This window comes from Elephas maximus, chromosome 5 (genome assembly GCF_024166365.1).
Source record: "Elephas maximus indicus isolate mEleMax1 chromosome 5, mEleMax1 primary haplotype, whole genome shotgun sequence".
NCBI classification, from domain to species: Eukaryota; Metazoa; Chordata; class Mammalia; order Proboscidea; family Elephantidae; genus Elephas; species Elephas maximus.
The window spans coordinates 146,427,216-146,449,754 of record NC_064823.1 but is presented as its reverse complement, the minus strand read 5'-3'; the positions used below and the strand labels follow the sequence as shown (position 1 = coordinate 146,449,754).

At 41.1% G+C, this 22,539-nt stretch overlaps 1 long non-coding RNA gene across 3 annotated transcripts in view; it reads right to left on the bottom strand.

Moving 5' to 3' along the window:
* Positions 1 to 22,539, bottom strand: part of LOC126077475 (uncharacterized) — a 51,097-nt gene that overhangs the window by 4,154 nt on the left and 24,404 nt on the right. The gene's annotated exons all lie outside the window — the stretch shown is intronic.

Here is a 22,539-nt window from a genome sequence, read left to right as displayed (position 1 = left end):
AGAAATATGCACACATAGAGGAAAGACAGATGCACACGAGGATTGTCTACAAGCTAGGGAACCAAGGGACGCCTGGGACTACCTACAAAGAAGCAATCAACATGAGCTTTGATTTGGACTTCTAGCCCGCGGAAGTGTGAGAAAATAAAAGTCTGCTCTTTAAAGCCACCCGTTTGTGGTATTTCTGTTACAGCAGCACTAGGAAACTAAGACAGCTGGCCTGATGTAGGTGTGGAGCTGCCAATGGTCATATTCCCTAGTCACATAGTAGAAAGTCAGTTGGAATGGGCAAGAATTAGGACAAAAAGCAGAGACAAATAGAGATAGAAGAGAAGAGGCTGAGAGAGTCAGAGCAGTTCCAAGTTCTTAAGGCCTCTATTCCTATAGCTTTTCCTTTGATCCTTCAAGTTATAAAATATTCCTCCCAGCCACCAACACTAGTGAATTTCTTTCTCACTTGCTTATGCTAATTTGAGTTGCAATGACGTTTGTTTGGGTTGGTTTTAATAATGTTCAACCAAAAAGTCTACTACTATGATTAGCAGTTGTCGTTTTAGTAGAGGTAGAGTCCATTTTCCATCAATTTCTTTAGAAAAAAGGCAAAGGTAAAATTTTGGATTTTGAAAAAAACTATGCTTGGACTGGAAACCCTGGTGGCATAGTGGTTAAGAGCTACTGCTGCTAACCAAAAGGTTGGCAGTTTGAATCCCCCAGGCACTTCTTGGAAACTCTATGGGGCAGTTCTACTCTGTCCTATAGGGTTGCTATGAGTTGGAATCAACTTGATGGCAAGGGTTTTTCTTTTTCTTTTTTTTTTAATACTAGGACTAAATCCTTTATGAAGTGGTTAAGAATTACGGTAAGAGACTTGGTATTTGGAATAATGCAAATGATAACCACAAAATGAGACATTTTATCCTAATAAGGTGTAGTATGCTGTGGACCTTTGGCTATTCTCTCTAGTTCATCAAATCTTCATAGGCTTTTCAAAGAAAAGTTTCCTGACACCACTGCGTGAATGGCTTAAGATATTTTTATTCTCCCAGGGCATAACCTAGAATACAGGCCTGGGAGGTCTGGGAGGAAGAATTCAGTAGACTGTACCATTGTCTGTCTGGAATTAAGTAGCGATTTGCTGAGAAAATGACAAATAATGCCTCAAACAGAGCTTTATGTTGCGTGTAACTAAATTGGTATGTTTGTTGCTTGCTAAATACAACCTAATAGCACTAAAAAACAAGCTTTGAGGGGAGAATAGAAGATGTGGAGTGATACATGGGCTTCACATATGAAATTGTCTAAAGGCAAAACATAATAAAGAGTTGAAATGCCTCTGATTTAGTCCCATAGGAGCTCATCTAGGTCTGGGAGGAGCCTTGATGGCATAGTGGTTAAGCACTTGTCTCCTAAGTGAAAGATGGGTGATTTGAACCCACCAGCCACTCTCTGGAAGAAAGATGTGGCAGTCTGCTTCCATAAAAATTACAGCCTTGGAAACCCTGTCCTATAGAGTCACTGAAAGTTGGAATCAACTCAAGGACAACAGGTTTAGTTTTTTTTTTTTTTTTTTGGTGGGAAGAGGTAGGTTAAAGTGTTGGTAAAGGTGGTAGGAAAAATTACATCCTAACTTTCTGACACCTCATTAAGAGAGTAGTGATTTCTGAATGTATGCAGTTAGTTTCACTTTAATTACTGCCTAAGTGATCAGAGGTTTTATAGAGAAAACATCTTCCCCAGAGATAGGTAAACGTCCCGCTGGGAGCACGGATACACAAATGTTCCTGGAGCTGGCTGAAAGCTTGTCTTTGGCAATGCTCTCTTTAAGCATCTTTCAAAGTGCTCCGAGCTCCTTCTTCATTAAAGCCCGTGGCTTTTTGAAATCTTGAACCTTTACTGGAGAGAAAATCTTAGATGTTACAACAGAGCTGAAACAGTGAATTCTGTGGGTGCTCGGGTTAAAAAAACTCTCAGGATACAGTAATGGAGATTGTTTTCATGAATTTAGTTACATTAATCCATGTCTCTGTTAATCATGCAATAACATTTACATGCCTGGAGGGCAATTTACCATTTTTGCTCAGACTTTTTCTAGAAATATGTTGTTATGCTCTGAAAACAGTGCCAATATATTAATTGCAAATTTGATTTGGAGGGGTTAGAATTCCTGATTCTGACTGTATTACATCTTAGAATATGAGGGGTGGTCCCTGCCTCTGGTTTTCCCATTCTGCCCATCCATGATACTAGATAGATTTTGTACTTAAAAATTTAAGTTTTACCTGCTGCTTTCACTTCTTGAAAAGTTTCTTTATTCCTGCCTGTAAGATACATATGTAACTATTTCAACTCAGCATCAAACATCCTAGTTTCAGCACTAGAGACTATGCTTCATGTTGTGTCAGTGACCCTTTTAGTGATGAGGTAGAGAGCCTGAAAAATGCTTGGTGGGTGTGTAAAGTCTGAGTTTTGGAGGCCAAGCATGATTTTTGCTAAGCTTCATTATGGCCAGAGGGAGAGCTAAAGGTGTTTTTTAGCTTCTAAGTTTTTCCTTCGGAATTTTGAAATTATGGAAGCCTGATAGTGTCATGGAAACCCTGGTGATGTAGTGGTTAAGGGCTCTGGCTGCTAACCAAGGCTGTCAGTTCGAATCCACCAGGCACTCCTTGGAAACCCTATAGGGCAGTTCTACTCTGTCTTCTAGGGTTGCTATGAGTCAGAATTGACTTGATGGCAGTGGGTTTGGTTTTTTGGAAAAGTGTCATGGAGCCCTGATGACACGGTAGTTAAGAGATCAGCTGCTAACCAAAAGGTTGGCAGTTTGAATCCACCAGCTGCTCCTCGGAAGCCTATAAAGCAGATCTACTGTGTCCTATAGGATTGCTATGAGTCGGAATAGACTTGATCGCAATGGTTTTTTGGAATAGTGTCCTGGGCTTGTATGTTGAGGTGGTCCCTGGGTGGTGCATGCAGTTTGCACTTGACTACTAAAGTAAAGGTTGATAGTTTGAACCCAGCAAGCAGTGCCATGGAAAAAAGTCCTGGTGATCTGCTTCCATAAAGATTTCAGCCAAGAAAACCGTGTGGAAAAGTTCAACTCTGTAGCACATTGGGTCACCATAAGTTGGAATCGACTATATGGCAACAGGTTTGTTTTTTGGTTAATAGTGTCATGTAGGATTAGATATAACATTGAGACACATCTTAAATGTTTCACTTGGCCCAAGTACTACTATGCCTAAATATGCCAAAAAGGTTTCTGTCTATGCTATTAATTCTGTCTGGATGAGAAATTTCCACAAGTTTCTATGGTAATATATTTCGATGTATCAGAACCTTGAGAATTTGTGGGTTATTGAAACTGAGAGAAGAAAATTTTTTAGCTCATTTATTTCAGCCTCCAACCCAAGACACGGAAGTCTTCTATTAGTTCTCTCATGTTTTCGCTCAGCTGGGAAATACTATTGAATGTCTACACTGAGCCAGCCAGGGACTGTGCCAGATTCTGCGAAAGATTCAGATATCAGTAAGAGACTTATAGTCTAGTAGCAAGTATGTTACAAGTTCTTACATGTACTAGATGATGGACAGGGATGGGTGCTATAAAAATAGAGATAAAATGGTAGAGGAGTTTCTGGGTGGGAAAGATGAGTTTTGGCTGAGGGAATAAAACAGGGGTATTGGTTTTTTTTCTTTTTTTGGAAGAGGTGGCTCTCCGCTGAGGCATACAGAAGTGATGAAAGGTTTGAGTTTGTAGGGATGTGAGAGAATGGAATTCCAGGTGGACCATTAAGAGAGAAGATGAAAGAGTTGCATAAAGGGAACTTGGAGAAGTTAGTTTTGGCTGCATCATAGAACATGATTAGAGAAGTAACTGGTTAGAAGCCTGGCTAGAGGGAAACATGTGAAGAGGCATGTTTCTGCTAGGACATTGGATTCTTTGAAGGGCAGCCAAAATAAGTCATGCTCTATTCTGCAGGAACTGAGGAATCACTACCAGTTTTCAAGCAAGGAGATGACATGATGAAATTGTACTACCGGAAGATGACTGAAGGAGCTAATGTCTGGTAGATTGGTGAAGAAAGAGACTACAGTCAGGGAAAAAAACTGGGGGCGATTACATGGTGCAGGGAAGAGGTAATTAGAGTTCATTCTAGAGAATTGGCTGCAGTAACCACGAGAATGGGACAGGTGTTAAATTTGGGGGATTTCAGGGCTGAGTAATTTTGGAGGACAAGGGAAAGAAAGAGGTAGAAGTTACCATAGCAGTTTTTATTCAAATACCTGGGAAAGTGGTGACGCTGAGGAGGAAGAACAGGTCTGTGGAGCTAATGTGAGAGATGGATGACTAAGTGTAAGGAGCTGGAAGTTGATTATCAAGGTAGAGATGTCCAGGAAACAATGGGACATGGGAAAATAAAACTACCAGGAAGAAGCATCAGCAGTATAAGCAAAGATTTGGAAGTCACTCACGTAGACATGATGTTAAAACCTGTTGCCGTTGCAGACCTGATGGGACACCAGCAGAGCCTGCAAGGACAGAGAAGCTGGACAATAGGGAAGCTGGGTAAGGGGAGGGTGAGGAGCTTGAGGTCACAGGGCTACTTATACGCAGTTGGAGATGTCTTGGAGCTCTGGATACGTGACTTGAGGGATGAGAACAGGCCAGGGTATGGCTGGAGGTAGGATGTGATGGGAGAGCAATGTAGGATTGGGAAGTTGTGCTCTGTCTGATGAGAAAGGACACTCCGAGATATGTAAGTCAGCAAAGGATGTCTCAGCCCTCTGCAACTCCATTTCTGAGCTTGGAAGATTTAGAGCAGAGCCAGGACACCACTTTCTCATTTCACTTTGTAAAATATATTTGTGGCACAGTGGCTAAAGTGCTTAGTTGCTAACTGAAAGGTCAGTGGTTCAAACCCGCCAGCCATTCCTCAGGAGAATGATGTGGCAGTCTGCTTCTGTAGGGATTACAGTCTTGGAGACCCTGTGAGGCGGTTCTACTCTGTCCTATGTGGTTGCTATGAGCGGGAATCCTCTCGATGGCAACAAGTAACAAAATATTTGCTATTTCAATTGCAATTTAGTAACATTTAGTAACATTAATTGTATTCATCATGTTGGGCAGCCCTCACCATGATCCATTTACAACTTTTTTCCATCATCTTTTAACAGAAGCTCAGTTTCTCCTAAGCAGTGAGTCCTCTTCCCTCCCACCCACTAGCCCCTGGAAATCACCTTATATCTGTGTCTCACTTCTCTTTTGTATTTGTTCACTGTATAATGTGTGGCTGGTAAAGCACTGACAAAGTAGCATGGTAGACATACAGGAAAAGAATGTAGGATTTGGAGCCTGACAAACTTGGGTTAAAATCCTGGATCTAGTCTTAGTGGCTTTGTGAACTTGATCTTGTAGAAGTCAACTAATTTCTTAGAGTCTCAGTTTCCTCACCTGGAAGGTACCTCCTAGAGCTATCCTGAAGATTAAATGAGAGCATTTATGTGAAGTTCCTAGCATACCACCTAGTACATAAAAGGTATTCACATTTTAGTTACATGGAATACACTAAATTTACTTCCCCCATCATCAAAATGGAAACCCTGGTGGCATAGTGGTTAAGTGCTATGGCTGCTAACCAAAGGTCAGCAGTTCAAATCTGCCAGGCGCTCCTTGGAAACTCTACGGGGCAGTTCTACTCTGTCCTATAGGGTCGCTATGAGTCAGAACTGACTCGACGGCAGTGGGTTTGGTGAGTATCATCAAAACTTCAGTGGATTCTTTTAAGGACCTAGACTCTTTCCCCTATGTGTCTGTCAGTTTGTTGTACTGTGGGGACTTGTGTGCTGCTGTGATACTGGAAGCTATGCCACTGGTATTCAAATACCAGCTGGGTCAGCTATGGTGGACAGGTTTCAGCTGAGCTTCCAGAAAAAACAGACTAGGAAGAAGGACCTGGTGTCTACTTATGAAAAAAACTTGCCAGTGAAAACCTTATGAATAGCAGTGTAACATTGTCTGATAATGTGCTGAAGGATGAGCCCCTCAGGTTGGAAGGCACTCAAAATACGACTGGGGAAGATCTCCCTCCTTAAAGTACAACCCACCTTTATGACATGGATGGACTCAAACTTTCAGGACCTTCATTTGCTGATGCGGCATCACTAAAAATAAAACAGAACAGCTGCAAACACCCATTTATAACAGAATGTGGAATGAATGTGGAATATGAATCAAGGAAAATTGGAAATCATCAAAAATGAAATGGAAAGCATAAGCATCAATATTCTAAGCATCAGTGAGCTGAAATGGACTCGTATCGGCCACTCCAAATAGGAAAATCATATGGACTACTATGCCAGGAATGATGAATGGAAGAGGAATGGCATCAGATGCATCTTCCAAAAGAACATTTCCAGATCTATCCTGAAGTACAGTGCTGTCAGTGACAGGGTAATATCCATATGCCTATAAGCAAGACCAGTTAACAGGACTATTATTTAAATTTACACACAAACCACTAAGGCCAAAGATGAAGAAATTAAAGATTTTACCAACTTCTGCAGACTGAAACTGATGAAATGGGCAATTGAGATACACTGGTAATTATTGGCAATTGGAACATGAAAATTGGAAACAAAGAAAAAGTATTGGTTGTTGGAAAATATGGCCTTGACAATAGAAAGGATACCAGAGATCACATAATAGAATTTGGTAAGACCGATGACTTCTTCATTGTGAATATCTTTTTTCAATAACACAAATGGCAGCTATACATGTAGACGTCACCAGTTGAAATACACAGGAATCAAATTGACTACATTTGTGGAAAGAGATGACGGAAAAGCTCAATATCATCAGTCAGAACAAGACCAAGGGCCAACTGTGGAACAGACCATCAATTGCTCATATGCAAATTCAAGTGGAAGCTGAAGAAAATTAGAACAAATCCACAAGAGCGAAAGTATGACCTTGAGAATATTCCACCTGAATTTAGAGACCATCTCAAGAATAGATTTGACCCATTGAGCACTAATGACCCAAGACTAAACGAGTTGTGGAATGACATCAAGGACATCGTACATGAAGAAAGCAAAAGGTCATTAAAAAGACAGGAAAGAAAGAAAAGACCAAAATGGATGTCTGAAGAGACTCTGAAACTTGCTCTTGAATGTCCAGTAGCCAAAGCAAATGGAAAAATGATGAAGCAAAGGAGCTGAACAGAAGATTTCAAAGGGTGACTTGAGAAAACAAAGTATTATGATGACATGTGCAAAGACCTGGAGATAGGAGACTAAAAGGGAAGAACATGCTCAGCGTTTCTCAAGCTGAAAGAACTGAAGAAAAAATCAAGTCTGGATTTGCAATATTGAAGGGTTCTATGTGAAAAATGAAAACCGTTGTGGTGTAGTGGTTAAGTGCTACGGCTGCTAACTAAAAGGTTGGCAGTTTGAATCCACCAGACGCTCCTTGGAAACTCTATGGGGCAGTTCTACTCTGTCCTATAGGGTTGCTATGAGTCGGAATCGACTTCACGACAATGGGTTTGGTATGGTTTTTATGGGCAAAATACTGAACGACGCAGGAAGCATCAAAAGAAGGTGGGGAGAATGCACAGAGTCACTGTGCCAAAAGGCATTGGCTGATGTTCAGTCATTTCAGGAGTTAGCATATGATCAAAAACCGATGGTACTGAAGGAAGAAATTCAAGTTGTGCAGAAGATGTTGGCTAAAAACAGGCTCCAGGAATCCATGGAATACCAATTGAGATGTTTCAACAAATGGATGCAGCACTGGAAGCACTCACTTGTCTATGCCAAGAACCTTGGAAGACAGCTACCTGGCCAGCTGACTGAAGAGATCCATATTTATGCCTATTTCAAAGAAAGATGATTCAACAGATTATGGAAATTATCAAACAATATCATTAATATCATATGAAAGTAAAATTTTGCTGAAGATTATGCAAAAGTGGTTGCAGCAGTACATAGAAAGGGAACTGCCAGAAATGCAAGCAGGGTTCACAAGGGGACATGAAATGAGGGATGTCGTTGCTGATGTCAAATGGATCCTGGCTGAAAGCGGAGAATTCCAGAAAGGTGTTTACCTGTTTCATTGACTATGCAGAGGCACTTGACTGTTTGGATCGTAACAAATTATGGGTAACATTGCGAAGGATGGACATTCCAGAACACTTAATTGTGCTCTTGAGGAACCTGTACATAGATCAAGAGGTAGTCGTTCGAACAGAACAAGGGAATATTGCATTGTTTAAAGTCAGGAAAGGTGTGTGCCAGGGATGTATGCTTTCACCATACTTATTCAATCTGTATGCTGAGCAAATAAGGCAGGAAGCTGAACTATATGAAGAAGAATGCAGCATGAGGACTGGAGGAAGATTCATTAACAACCTGCAATATGCTGATGACACAACCTTGCTTGCTGAAAGTGAAGAGGACTTGAAGCACTTACTGATGAAGATCAAAGATCACAGCCTTCAGTATGAATTACATCTCAACATAAAGTAAACAAAAATCCTCACAACTGGACCAATAAGCAACATCATGGGAAATGGAGAAAAGCTTGAAGTTGTCAAAGATTTTATTTTACTTGCATCTACAATCAATGCCCATGGAAGCAGTAGTCAAGAGATCAAAAGACGTATTGCATTGGGAAAATCTGGTGCAAAAGATCTCTTTAAAGTGTTAAAAAGCAAAGATGTTACTTTAAGGACTAAGGTGCACCTGACAGACCATGATGCTTTCAATCACTTCATATACATGCAAAAGATGGACAGTGAATAAGGAAGACCAAAGAAGAGTTGACTCCTTTGAATTATGGTATTGGCTAAGAGTATTGAATATACCATGGACTGCCCGAAGAACCAATAAATCCGTCTTGGAAGAAGTACAGCCAGAATGCTCCTTAGAGCCAAGGATGGCAAGACTTCAGCTCACATACTTTTTTTTTTTTTAATTGTTCTTTAAATGAAGGTTTATAGAGCAAACTATTTTCTCATTAAATAATTAATACACACATTGTTTTGTGACATTGGTTGTGAACCCGTGATACGTGAACGCTCTTCCCTTCTTGACCTTGGGTTTCCCTTTACCAGCTTTCCTGTCCCATCCTGTCTTCTTTTCCTTGCCCCTGGGCTGGTGTGCCCACTTCTATTTAGTCTCTTTTTGTTTTATGGGCCTGTCTAATCTTTGGATGAAAGGTAAACCTCTGTAGTGACTTCATTTCTGAGCTATAAGGGTATTAGGAGGCCATACTCTTGGGGTTTCTCCAGTCTCTGTCAGGCCAGTAAGTCTGGTCCTTTTTTATTTCTGTGAATTAGGATTTTGTTCTACATTTTTCTCCAGCTCTGGGACCCTCTATTGTGATCCCTGTCAGAGCAGTTGGTGGTGGTAGCCGAGCACTATATAGTTGTGCTGGGCTGCCTGATTGAGGCTGTGGTAGTTGTGGTCCATTAGTCCTTTGGACTAATCTTACCCTTGTGTCTGATTTTCTTTATTCTCCCTTGCTTCAGATGGGGCGAGACCAGTGGAGTATCTTAGTTGGCTGCTTCTAAGCTTTGAAGACCCCAGATGCTACTCACCAAAGTAGAATGTAGAACATTTTCTTTATAAACTGTGTTATGCCAGTTGAGCTAGATGTTACCCAAGACCATGGACCTCACAGTCTTCAGCCCAGTAATACTGTCCCTCAGGGAATTTGGTCATATCTATGGAACTTCCATGACCTTGCCTTAGGTACATACTTTGGACATATTATCAGGAGGGACAATTCTCTGGAGAAGGACTCCATGTTTTTTTAAAGTAGAGGGTCAGTGAAAGAGAGGAAAACCCCCAGTGAGATGGATTGACACAGTGGTTGCAACAATGGGCTCAAGCATAACATTGATTGTGGGGATGGCACAGGACCAGGCAGTGTTTCATTCTGTTGTATGTAGGGTCGCTATGAGTTCAAACCGACTTGATGGCATCTAACAACAACAGACTGTTTGATCCTATAGCAGTGTATCCTACTGCAGACCACTCAGGACTGCATATGAAAAGGTTAACAGTAACACCCTTGAGGTACTGTAACCAGAGGATTTGTCACAGGGGTATGTAGGAAGTGCCCCAGCATCCCTGCTTTTGATCAGAGGAGAGTTCCAAGTCAAGAAGTTGCTCTTCTTGCCAAAAGAAGCTGAATAGAACCCCTTCTGACCATACACGCTGGGAAGAATTCAAATGCAATTGGCCAGAACACTGAGCGCTCAGGCTTATAGGTCCTCAAAAAAGAAAGAGAAGCCCTTTGCAACGTTGTGTCATAAGCAAAGGGCATTTTGGCTAGGCTACGGGAGGGAAAATCAACACCTATCTGTCAGTTTGTCCTACTGTGTTGGCTTGCATGTTGTGATGCTGGAAGCTATGCCACTGGTATTTCAAATACAAGCAGGGTCACCCACATTTGAACAGGTTTCATTGGACCTTCTAGACTAAGATAGACTAGAAAGAAAGGCCTGGGAATCCACTTCCATAGATTAGACATGTGAAACCCCTATGGGTCACAACAGAACACTGTACAACATAGCACTGTAGGAAGAGCTCCCTAGGTCAGAAAAAAACCAAACCCATTGCCGTTAAGTTGATATCAACTGATGGTTAAAGTTGTGTGTAAACTTGGCTGGGTCATGATTCTCAGTGGTTTGGCATTATGTCACGATGTAGTTTGACATTTATGCAAAGATGTAGTTTGGCAGTAATATAATGATGTAATTTGGCAGTTATATAATGATGTAATCATCCTCCATGATGTGATCTGATATGATTGGCCAATCAGTTTTAAATGGCATTTCCTCATGGGTGTGGCCTGCATCTAACATATATACAGACCTTTCAGCAAAGCTTGCTGGCTTGCTCTGGATCCTGCATCCAGCTTGTCATCATCTGACCTCTGGCTCTTGGGACTTGAGCCAGCAGCCTGTTGTATCGTCTGCTGATCTCGGGATTCACTGGCCTCTGCAGTCTGTGAACTGACAGTCTACTGTCTTACCTGCCAATCTTGGATTTGTCAGTCTCTGTAGCCCAAGAGCCAGAGGTCTGCTGTCTGCCCTGCTGATCTTGGGTTCATCAGTCCCTGCAGCTAAGTGAGTCAGCAGAAGCCTCCAGCCTGATGCCTGACCCACGGACATTGGACTTTCAAGTCTCTACAACTGTACCAGAAGGGCTTTTTAATCCAGACTCTTGCCTCCATCTGTCATCACTGTTCAGGAAACAATGTAGCCAGTATGTGTGCTCCTGCAAGTGATTCCTTCTACCTCCGCATCCTACTTGGGAACTTTCTCCTTCGTGGACACTGCTAATTAACCCCATGGAACACCTGCTTCCCCGGCTACCTGTATAAGTGAACAGACCATAGAGAAAACAAGGCTCCCTTGGCTTCCTACAGAGAGAACATCAATCCATCCTACCCCTCCAGCTTCCTCCCAGAAGAGAGTATTTTATTATATACCGTGTCAGAACTGGAGCCCTGGTGGCACAGTGGTTAAGACCTTGGCTGCTAACCAAAAGTTCAGCAGTTCAAATCCACCAGCTGCTCCTTGGAAACCCTATGAGGCAGTTCTATTTTTGTCCTATAGGGTCACTATGACTCAACTGCACCTAAAAACAACATGTCAGAAGTCACAGTTAAACACGGGATTTTTTTTTTTTTCTGCTTAGAAAAAAACACACACACACACACAGAAAAACCTGTTGCTATCAAGTACATTCTGACTCATAGTGACCTTATAGGACAGAGTAGGACTGCCCCATAGGGTTTCCAAGGAGTAGCTGGTGGATTTGAACAGCCAATCTTTTGGTTAGCAGCTGAGCTCTTAACCACTGCTCCACCAGGGCTCCGAAGTGATGTTAGAAGCCATAAAAATGCAAGGAAGGGGGGGCGGAGCCAAGATGGCGGACTAGGCAGACGCTACCTCGGATCCCTCTTACAACAAAGACACGGAAAAACAAGTGAATCAATCACATACATAACAATCTACGAACCCTGAACAACAAACACAGATTTAGAGACGGAGAACGAACTAATACGAGGAAGCAGCGATTGTTTCCAGAGCCTGGAGCCAGCGTACCAGTCAGGTACGGCACAAGCACAGAGACCTACTCCACCCTCCTGAACTAACCCCCGGAGGGGGACCAGCCGGTTCCACGGGCGGCGTGGGACGCAGCCGGTAGGAGAAGTCCCCGGGAGGCAGTGACGGGTCTTGGAGCAGAAAGAGCAGCATCCGAGCCGGGGAACTGTCCCGCAGGGATTTGGACTGGACGCAGGTACGCCATAAGCACGGAGAGTTGCTCCACCCCCCTGAACTAAGCCCGGGAAGGGGACCAGCCGGGTCGCGCGGGCGGCGTGGGACGCAGCCGGTAGGAGAAGTCCCCGGGAGGCAGCGACTGGTATTGGAGCGGGGAGAACAGCGTCCCAGCCGGGACACTCGGTCACAGCACAAGCACGGGGACCTGCTCCACCCATCTGAACTAACCCCGGGAGGAGACTCAACTGGTTCTCGGGGCAGCACGGCCACGCGGCTGGAGGGACGAGAAGGCCTCGGGAGGCAGAGACTGATTTTGGAGTCGAGAGTGCACCGTCCCAGTAGGGGAGCCTTGACGCTGGGCGTGGGGCTGGAAGCGGAGGATCTGACCGTGACTCCAGCGGGCCAGACCCCCCGGGGGCAATCTCCACACAGCCAGCACACATAGGTGACGCGCCCGCGGGAATCTCAGATATAATAGTCATTCCAAGCAAGAGGAGCAACTCTGGCTATATTCTGAGGTGCTACTCTCCTATCTCTCTGTTCCCTCCCCCACCCTCCCCAGGCGGCTTCATTAACATCTGAATAGCCTGAGCCAGAGGGAGAACTCTGATAGGGATCTGACTGCATTTTTTTTTTTTAGCGGATTTTCTGGAAAAACTAGTTTCCCAGTGATGGCTCGGAGACAACAATCCATATCAAACCACTTAAAGAAGCAGACCGTGACAGCTTCTCCAACCCCCCAAACAAAAGAATCAAAACCTTTCCCAAATGAAGATACAATCTTGGAATTATCAGATACAGAATATAAAAAACTAATTTACAGAATGCTTAATGATATCACAAATGAAATTAGGATAACTGCAGAAAAAGCCAAGGAACACACTGATAAAACTGTTGAAGAACTCAAAAAGATTATTCAAGAACATACTGGAAAAATTAATAAGTTGCAAGAATCCATAGAGAGACAACATGTAGAAATCCAAAAGATTAACAATAAAATAACAGAATTAGACAATGCACTAGGAAGTCAGAGGAGCAGACTTGAGCAATTAGAATGCAGACTGGGACATCTGGAGGACCAGGGAATCAACACCAACATAGCTGAAAAAAAATCAGATAAAAGAATTTAAAAAAATGAAGAAACCCTAAGAATCATGTGGGACTCTATCAAGAAGGATAACCTGCGGATGATTGGAGTCCCAGAACAGGGAGGGGGGACAGAAAACACAGAGAAAATAGTTGAAGAACTCCTGACAGAAAACTTCCCTGACATCATGAAAGACGAAAGGATAGCTATCCAAGATGCTCATCGAACCCCATTTAAGACTGATACAAAAAGAAAAACACCAAGACATATTATCATCAAACTCACCAAAACCAAAGATAAACAGAAAATTTTAAAAGCAGCCAGGGAGAAAAGAAAGGTTTCCTTCAAGGGAGAATCAATAAGAATATGTTCTGACTACTCAGCAGAAACCATGCAGGCAAGAAGGGAGTGGGACGATATATACAGAACACTGAAGGAGAAAAACTGCCAGCCAAGGATCATATATCCAGCAAAATTCTCTCTGAAATATGAAGGAGAAATTAAGATATTTACAGACAAACACAAGTTTAGAGAATTTGCAAAAACCAAACCAAAGCTACAACAAATACTAAAGGATATTGTTTGGTCAGAGAACCAATAATATCAGATATCAGCACAACACAAGGTCACAAAACAGAACGTCCTGATATCAACTCAAATAGGGAAATCACAAAAACAAACAAATTAAGATTAATTTAAAAAAATAAATAATAATACACATAACAGGGAATCATGGAAGTCAATAGGTAAAAGATCACAATAATCAAAAAGAGGGACTAAATACAGGAGACATTGAACTGCCATATGGAGAGTGATACAAGGCGATATAGAACAATACAAGTTAGGTTTTTACTTAGAAAAATAGGGGTAAATAATAAGGTAACCACAAAAAGGTATAACAACTCTATAACTCAAGATAAAAACCAAGAAAAACGTAACGACTCAACTAACATAAAGTCAAACACTATGAAAATGAGGATCTCACAATTTACTAAGAAAAACGCCTCAGCACAAAAAAGTATGTGGAAAAATGAAATTGTCAACAACACACATAAAAAGGCATCAAAATGACAGCACTAAAAACTTATTTATCTATAATTACCCTGAATGTAAATGGACTAAATGCACCAATAAAGAGACAGAGAGTCACAGACTGGATAAAGAAACACGATCCATCTATATGCTGCCTACAAGAGACACACCTTAGACTTAGAGACACAAACAAACTAAAACTCAAAGGATGGAAAAAAGTATATCAAGCAAACAATAAGCAAAAAAGAAGAGGAGTAGCAATATTAATTTCTGACAAAACAGACTTTAGACTTAAATCCACCACAAAGGATAAAGAAGGACACTATGTAATGATAAAAGGGACAATTGATCAGGAAGACATAACCATATTAAATATTTACGCACCCAATGACAGGGCTGCAAGATACATAAATCAAATTTTAACAGAATTGAAAAGTGAGATAGATACCTCCACAATTATAGTAGGAGACTTCAACACACCACTTTCGGAGAAGGACAGGACATCCAGTAAGAAGCTCAACAGAGACACGGAAGATCTAATTACAACAATCAACCAACTTGACCTCATTGACTTATACAGTACTCTCCACCCAACTGCTGCAAAATATACTTTTTTTTCTAGCGCACATGGAACATTCTCTAGAATAGACCACATATTAGGTCATAAAACAAACCTTTGCAGAGTCCAAAACATCGAAATATTACAAAGCATCTTCTCAGACCACAAGGCAATAAAACTAGAGATCAATAACAGAAAAACTAGGGAAAAGAAATCAAATACTTGGAAAATGAACAATACCCTCCTGAAAAAAGACTGGGTTATAGAAGACATCAAGGAGGGAATAAGGAAATTCATAGAAAGCAACGAGAATGAAAATACTTCCTATCAAAACCTCTGGGACACAGCAAAAGCAGTGCTCAGAGGCCAATTTATATCAATAAATGCACACATACAAAAAGAAGAAAGAGCCAAAATCAGAGAACTGTCCCTACAACTTGAACAAATAGAAAGTGAGCAACAAAAGAATCCATCAGGCACCAGAAGAAAACAAATAATAAAAATTAGAGCTGAACTGAATGAATTAGAGAACAGAAAAACAATTGAAAGAATTAACAAAGCCAAAAGCTGGTTCTTTGAAAAAATTAACAAAATTGATAAACCATTGGCTAGACTGACTAAAGAAATACAGGAAAGGAAACAAATAACCCGAATAAGAAATGAGAAGGACCACATCACAACAGAACCAAATGAAATTAAAAGAATCATTTCAGATTATTATGAAAAATTGTACTCTAACAAATTTGAAAACCTAGAAGAAATGGATGAATTCCTGGAAAAACACTACCTACCTAAACTAACACATTCAGAAGTAGAACAACTAAATAGACCCATAACAAAAAAAGAGATTGAAACGGTAATCCAAAAACTTCCAACAAAAAAAAGCCCTCCCCCGGACGGCTTCACTGCAGAGTTCTACCAAACTTTCAGAGAAGAGTTAATACCACTACTACTAAAGGTATTCCAAAGCATAGAAAATGACGGAATACTACCCAACTCATTCTATGAAGCCACCATCTCCCTGATACCAAAACCAGGTAAAGACATTACAAAAAAAGAAAATTATAGACCTATATCCCTCATGAACATTGATGCAAAAATCCTCAACAAAATTCTAGCCAATAGAATCCAACAACACATCAAAAAAATAATTCACCCTGATCAAGTGGGATTTATACCAGGTATGCAAGGCTGGTTTAATATCAGAAAAACCATTAATGTAATCCATCACATAAATAAAACAAAAGACAAAAACCACATGATCTTATCCATTGATGCAGAAAAGGCATTTGACAAAGTCCAACACCCATTCATGATAAAAACTCTTACCAAAATAGGAATTGAAGGAAAATTCCTCAACATAATAAAGGGCATCTATGCAAAGCCAACAGCCAATATCACTCTAAATGGAGAGAACCTGAAAGCATTTCCCTTGAGAACGGGAACCAGACAAGGATGCCCTTTATCACCGCTCTTATTCAACATCGTGTTGGAAGTCTTAGCCAGGGCAATTAGGCTAGACAAAGAAATAAAAGGTATCCGGATTGGCAAGGAAGAAGTAAAGTTATCACTATTTGCAGATGACATGATTATATACACAGAAAACCCTAAGGAATCCTCCAGAAAACTACTGAAACTAATAGAAGAGTTTGGCAGAGTCTCAGGTTATAAAATAAACATACAAAAATCACTTGGATTCCTCTACATCAACAAAAAGAACACCGAAGAGGAAATAACCAAATCAATACCATTCACAGTAGCCCCCAAGAAGATAAGATACTTAGGAATAAATCTTACCAAAGATGTAAAAGACCTATACAAAGAAAACTACAAAGCTCTACTACAAGAAATTCAGAAGGACATACTTAAGTGGAAAAACATAACTTGCTCATGGATAGGAAGACTTAACATAGTAAAAATGTCTATTCTACCAAAAGCCATCTATACATTTAACGCACTTCCGATCCAAATTCCAATGTCATATTTTAAGGCGATAGAGAAACAAATCACCAATTTCATATGGAAGGGAAAGAAGCCCCGGATAAGCAAAGCACTACTGAAAAAGAAGAAGAAAGTGGGAGGCCTCACCTTACCTGACTTCAGAACCTATTATACAGCCACAGTAGTCAAAACAGCCTGGTATTGGTACAACAACAGACACATAGACCAATGGAACAGAATTGAGAACCCAGACATAGATCCATCCACGTATGAGCAGCTGATATTTGACAAAGGACCAGTGTCAATTAACTGGGGAAAAGATAGCCTTTTTAACAAATGGTGCTGGCATAACTGGATATCCATTTGCAAAAAAATGAAACAGGACCCATACCTAACACCATGCACAAAAACTAACTCCAAGTGGATCAAAGACCTAAACATAAAGACTAAAACGATAAAGATCATGGAAGAAAAAATTGGGACAACCCTAGGAGCCCTAATACAAGGTATAAACAGAATACAAAACATTACCAAAAATGATGAAGAGAAACCCGATAACTGGGACCTCCTAAAAATCAAAAACCTATGCTCATCTAAAGACTTCACCAAAAGAGTAAAAAGACCACCTACAGATTGGGAAAGAATTTTCAGCTATGACATCTCCGACCAGCGCCTGATCTCTAAAATCTACATGATTCTGTCAAAACTCAACCACAAAAAGACAAACAACCCAATCAAGAAGTGGGCAAAGGATATGAACACACATTTCACTAAAGAAGATATTCAGGCAGCCAACAGATACATGAGAAAATGCTCTCGATCATTAACCATTAGAGAAATGCAAATTAAAACTACGATGAGATTCCATCTCACACCAGCAAGGCTGGCATTAATCCAAAAAACACAAAATAATAAATGTTGGAGAGGCTGCAGAGAGATTGGAACTCTCATACACTGCTGGTGGGAATGTCGAATGGTACAACCACTTTGGAAATCTATCTGGCGTTATCTTAAACAGTTAGAAATAGAACTACCATACAACCCAGAAATCCCACTCCTAGGAATATACCCTAGAGATACAAGAGCCTTCATACAAACAGATATATGCACACCCATGTTTATTGCAGCTCTGTTTACAATAGCAAAAAGTTGGAAGCAACCAAGGTGTCCATCAATGGATGAATGGGTAAATAAATTGTGGTATATTCACACAATGGAATACTATGCATCGATAAAGAACAGTGACGAATCTCTGAAACATTTCATAACATGGAGGAACCTGGAAGGCATTATGCTGAGCGAAATGAGTCAGAGGCAAAAGGACAAATATTGTATAAGACCACTATTATGAGATCTTGAGAAATAGTAAACCTGAGAAGAACACATACTTTTGTGGTTACGAGGGGGGAGGGAGGGAGGGTGGGAGAGGGTTTTTTATTGATTAATCAGTAGATAAGAACTGCTTTAGGTGAAGGGAAAGACAACACTCAATACATGGAAGGTCAGCTCAATTGGACTGGACCAAAAGCAAAGAAGTTTCCGGGATAAAATGAATGCTTCAAAGGTCAGCGGAGCAAGCGCGGGGGTCTGGGGAACATGGTTTGCGGGGACTTCTAAGTCAATTGGCAAAATAATTCTATTATGAAATCATTCTGCATCCCACTTTGAAATGTGGCGTCTGGGGTCTTAAATGCTAACAAGCGGCCATCTAAGATGCAGCAATTGGTCTCAACCCACCTGGAGCAAAGGAAAATGAAGAACACCAAGGCCACACAACAACTAAGAGCCCAAGAGACAGAAAGGGCCACATGAACCAGAGACCTACATCATCCTGAGACCAGAAGAACTAGGTGGTGCCCGGCCACAATCGATGACTGCCCTGACAGGGAGCACAGCAGAGGACCCCTGAGGGAGCAGGAGATCAGTGGGATGCAGACCCCAAATTCTCATAAAAAGACCAAACTTAATGGTCTGACTGAGACTAGAGGAATCCCTGCGGCCATGCTCCCCAGACCTTCTGTTGACACAGGACAGGAACCATCCCCGAAGACAACTCATCAGACATGAAAGGGACTGGTCAGCGGGTGGGAGAGAGATGCTGATGAAGAGTGAGCTAATTATATCAGGTGGACACTTGAGATTGTGTTGGCAACTCTTGTCTGGAGGGGGGATGGGAGGATATAGAGAGAGGGAAGCCGGCAAAATTGTCAAGAAAGGAGAGACTGAAAGGGCTGACTCAAGAGGGGGAGAGTAAGTGGGAGTAGGGAGTGAGATGTATGTAAACTTATATGTGACAGACTGATTGGATTTGTAAACGTTCACTTGAAGTTTAATAAAAGTTATTAAAAAAAAAAAAATGCAAGGAAGAGTATAGGGAGGAAGTTAAGAGGAACAAAGCCAGAGATTTCTTTTGGGAAACTCATACATTTAGGGAGTGGGTACTCAAAGAAGAGTGAGTAGGAACTAGAGAAGGAACACTTAGAGAGGCAGGAAGATAATTAGGAAGATACAGAGTAATGGAAAACAAGGAAGATGAGAGCTGCATGGTCCAGGGGGATGCCCTCAATGTGAAATGTCCCAGGAAGATCAACCAGGATAAAGACTGAAATAAAGCTAGTTTCTCTTGGATGTCCTGACCGGTCGGTCATGTAAGGGAGTCTTTTTGGAGAGTGTTGTTGCCATAAACCAGGTTATAAGAGCTTAAGGAAGGAGCAGAGCTATCAGTTCAAGGTGGGGCAATGAGTTCATGCTGTGTAAATACCTTTTTGTTCTAAGCAAACAATAAGAGATTAAAAAAATAAAAAAGGTAACAAAAGCCTTAGTAGGAGGGTCTAAGCCTAAAGTGAACAGAAGCACACAATGTTGATCATAGCTGTAGCTGCAGGCCTTCCAGGCTTTACATTTTTAAGCAGGGAGTGGATCTAGGATCTTAGTTTCTGCAAACATGCTCCTTGTGACGTGGGGGAGCAGGGTCAAGTCCATTGACTACAGCTGCACGAGGACCCCAGTCCTTAAGAAAGGAGACTGGAATAAAAAATGTCTTTTTTTTTTTTTTAGTTGCCATTGAGTCAACTCTGACTCACAGCGGCTTTAGCACAGCAACGAAACGTTGTCTAGTCTGGTGCCATCCTCACAAGCATTGCTATGTTTGAGTCTATTGTTGCAGCCACTGTGTCATTGAGGGTCTCCCTCTTTTTTGCTGACCCTCCACTTTACCAAGCATGATGTCTTTCTCCAGTGATCGGTCTCTCCTGATGCCTTGTCCAGAGGAAGCGATACAAAGTCTCGCCATTCTCACTTCTAAGTAGCATTCTGGCTGTACTTCCTCAAAGATGGATTCATTTGTTTTTCTGGCAGTCCATGGTATAGTCAATATTCTAACATCACAAATTCACAAGTATCAATTCTTCTTCAGTCTTCCTTTTTCACTGCCCAGGTTTCACATGCATATGAGGCTGTTGAAAACACTAAGGCTTGGGTCAGGCACAGCTTAGTCATCAAAGCGACATTATGCTGTTTAACACTTTAAAGGGGCCTTCTGCGGTAGATTTGTCCAATGCAATACTGTTTTCTTGGCTGCTGCTTCCATGGGTGTCGATTGTTGATCCAAGTAGAACAAAAAAAGTGTGATAACTGTAATTGGTGATTGGCTTATAAAAGCTGTGGGCTGTGAAGTGGGTAAGAGTTTGGAAAGCGAGGGTGGGAGCTGAGGTTCAGGAGGGACAAAGACATGACTTCATATCAGGAACTGGGCCAGCTGCCAGCTTGCTTTGTAAGTGGATCTGTGGCATTCCCACTAGAATACAGCAGGAGCTGCAAAATGTAATCATGAGGCGTGGTTCTGGACTATGAGACCAGGTTGACAGATGGTGATAACCGGAAAAGTTATAGACAAGAAAGATGTGAGTGTGAAAAACAAAACACACATACAAATACAGCATTAAAACAGACAAAAAAGCGAAACTGTAGCTGTTGTGTCAATTCCAGCTCATGGCAACCCCAGGAGGGTTACAGAGTAGAATTCCTTCATAGAATTTTCTCGGTTGTACTCTTTATGGAAGAAAGATTGCCAGGTCTTTCTTCCTCAGTGCCACTGAGTGGGCTTGAACTGCCAACCTCTAAGTTAGTAGCCCAGTGTAAACAATTTGCACCACCCAGAAACCTTTCAAACAGAGAAATAAAAATCCATCCACTCAAAACAAGCATGTAAAAATTTTAAAACGTATAAAAAGACTAATGTTGAAAAGGACAATGAACAAAATAAAACAGAAACAGAAACAAAATCAGAGCATGAATTCATTGCAGATGAAATTATTTTATGAATTAGTATGACAAAGACTTTTGTGTTATTGCATTTAGGACATTCAAAGAAAAAAAAAAAACAAAGGCATACTATTTACTAAAAATGAAAAACGTTTCCAAACAAGGTGAGCAAAAGAAGCCAATGCATAATAAAATGTACTGCATGGTTCCTTTTTTTAATAGAGTTTAAAAACAGGTAAAACTCATACTGGGTTAGAATTTTGCATAGTATTTACTTTGTGAAAGAAAGGAAGAACAATGAGCTCCGTGAGGTGGATTCTGAGGGGATTCTGGGATGATAAGACAGCAATGTCTTATTTCTTGGCTACTTGTCGTAATTTGTTGAATCATATACACCCCTGTACACACCAGTGATTTATGTATTTTTCTGTATGTATATTGTAACACAAGTTTTTCTTTTTTTAATGGAAAAAATTAGGCAGAAATAAGAACAAGTGCCTTTGTAAGTAAATCTTGGGAATGAAAAGTATAATCACTGAAACTAAGAAGTCAATAATTACATTGGGGTTTTAAGGGTTCCATAATTAACACCCCTCTTTACAGTGCTGTATTTGAAACCAATTGAAAGAAAGATTAAGGAGTCAGATATGGTGGTTAAAAGTGACTCCCCAGTCACCCCCTTTCCCACCCTCTGGAAACCATTAATCTACTCTGTCTCTATGGATTTGTCTATTCTGGATATTTCACATAAATGGAACTATGCAATATGTGGCCTTAGGTATCTGGCTGCTTTCACTTAATAAAGATCACTTTCAAAGGGTGAATATTATGGTATGTGAATTATATCTCAATTAAAAAAAATAAAAAGGAAAAAAGCTGTGTTGAAAGATATGGCCAAACCATGCAACCAAATGCTAAATGAGCTTGCTGATGTTACCTGTCTGCCCCGCCTCCAGCTCATCCCCACAACAAAGCCTGGATCCCATTCTTGGAATAATTTGGGGCTACAGACACACCCCGGATTGCTTCCTCACATGACTCCAGAAAGAGGGAGAAATAGATTGAATCCCCAGCCTTTTAATGAATTCCAAAAACCAAACTTGCTGCTGTGGAGTCAATTTGGACTCAGAGTGACCCTATCAATCAAAGGATGTGGCGTAATGGTCACTATCCACCAATCAGGTGGGAGGATTGGTAAGAGGTGGAGCAAGAAGAAAGGACATTACTCTCTAGTGGGCGTCCCTCTATGTAGATACTTGAAGAATGGGGATGAATGTTCCTACCTAAGAAAATCATCTCTAGACTGGACATGAAGTAAGAATTAGTATTGAATATATAGGATATATAGCACTGGGATTATAGAA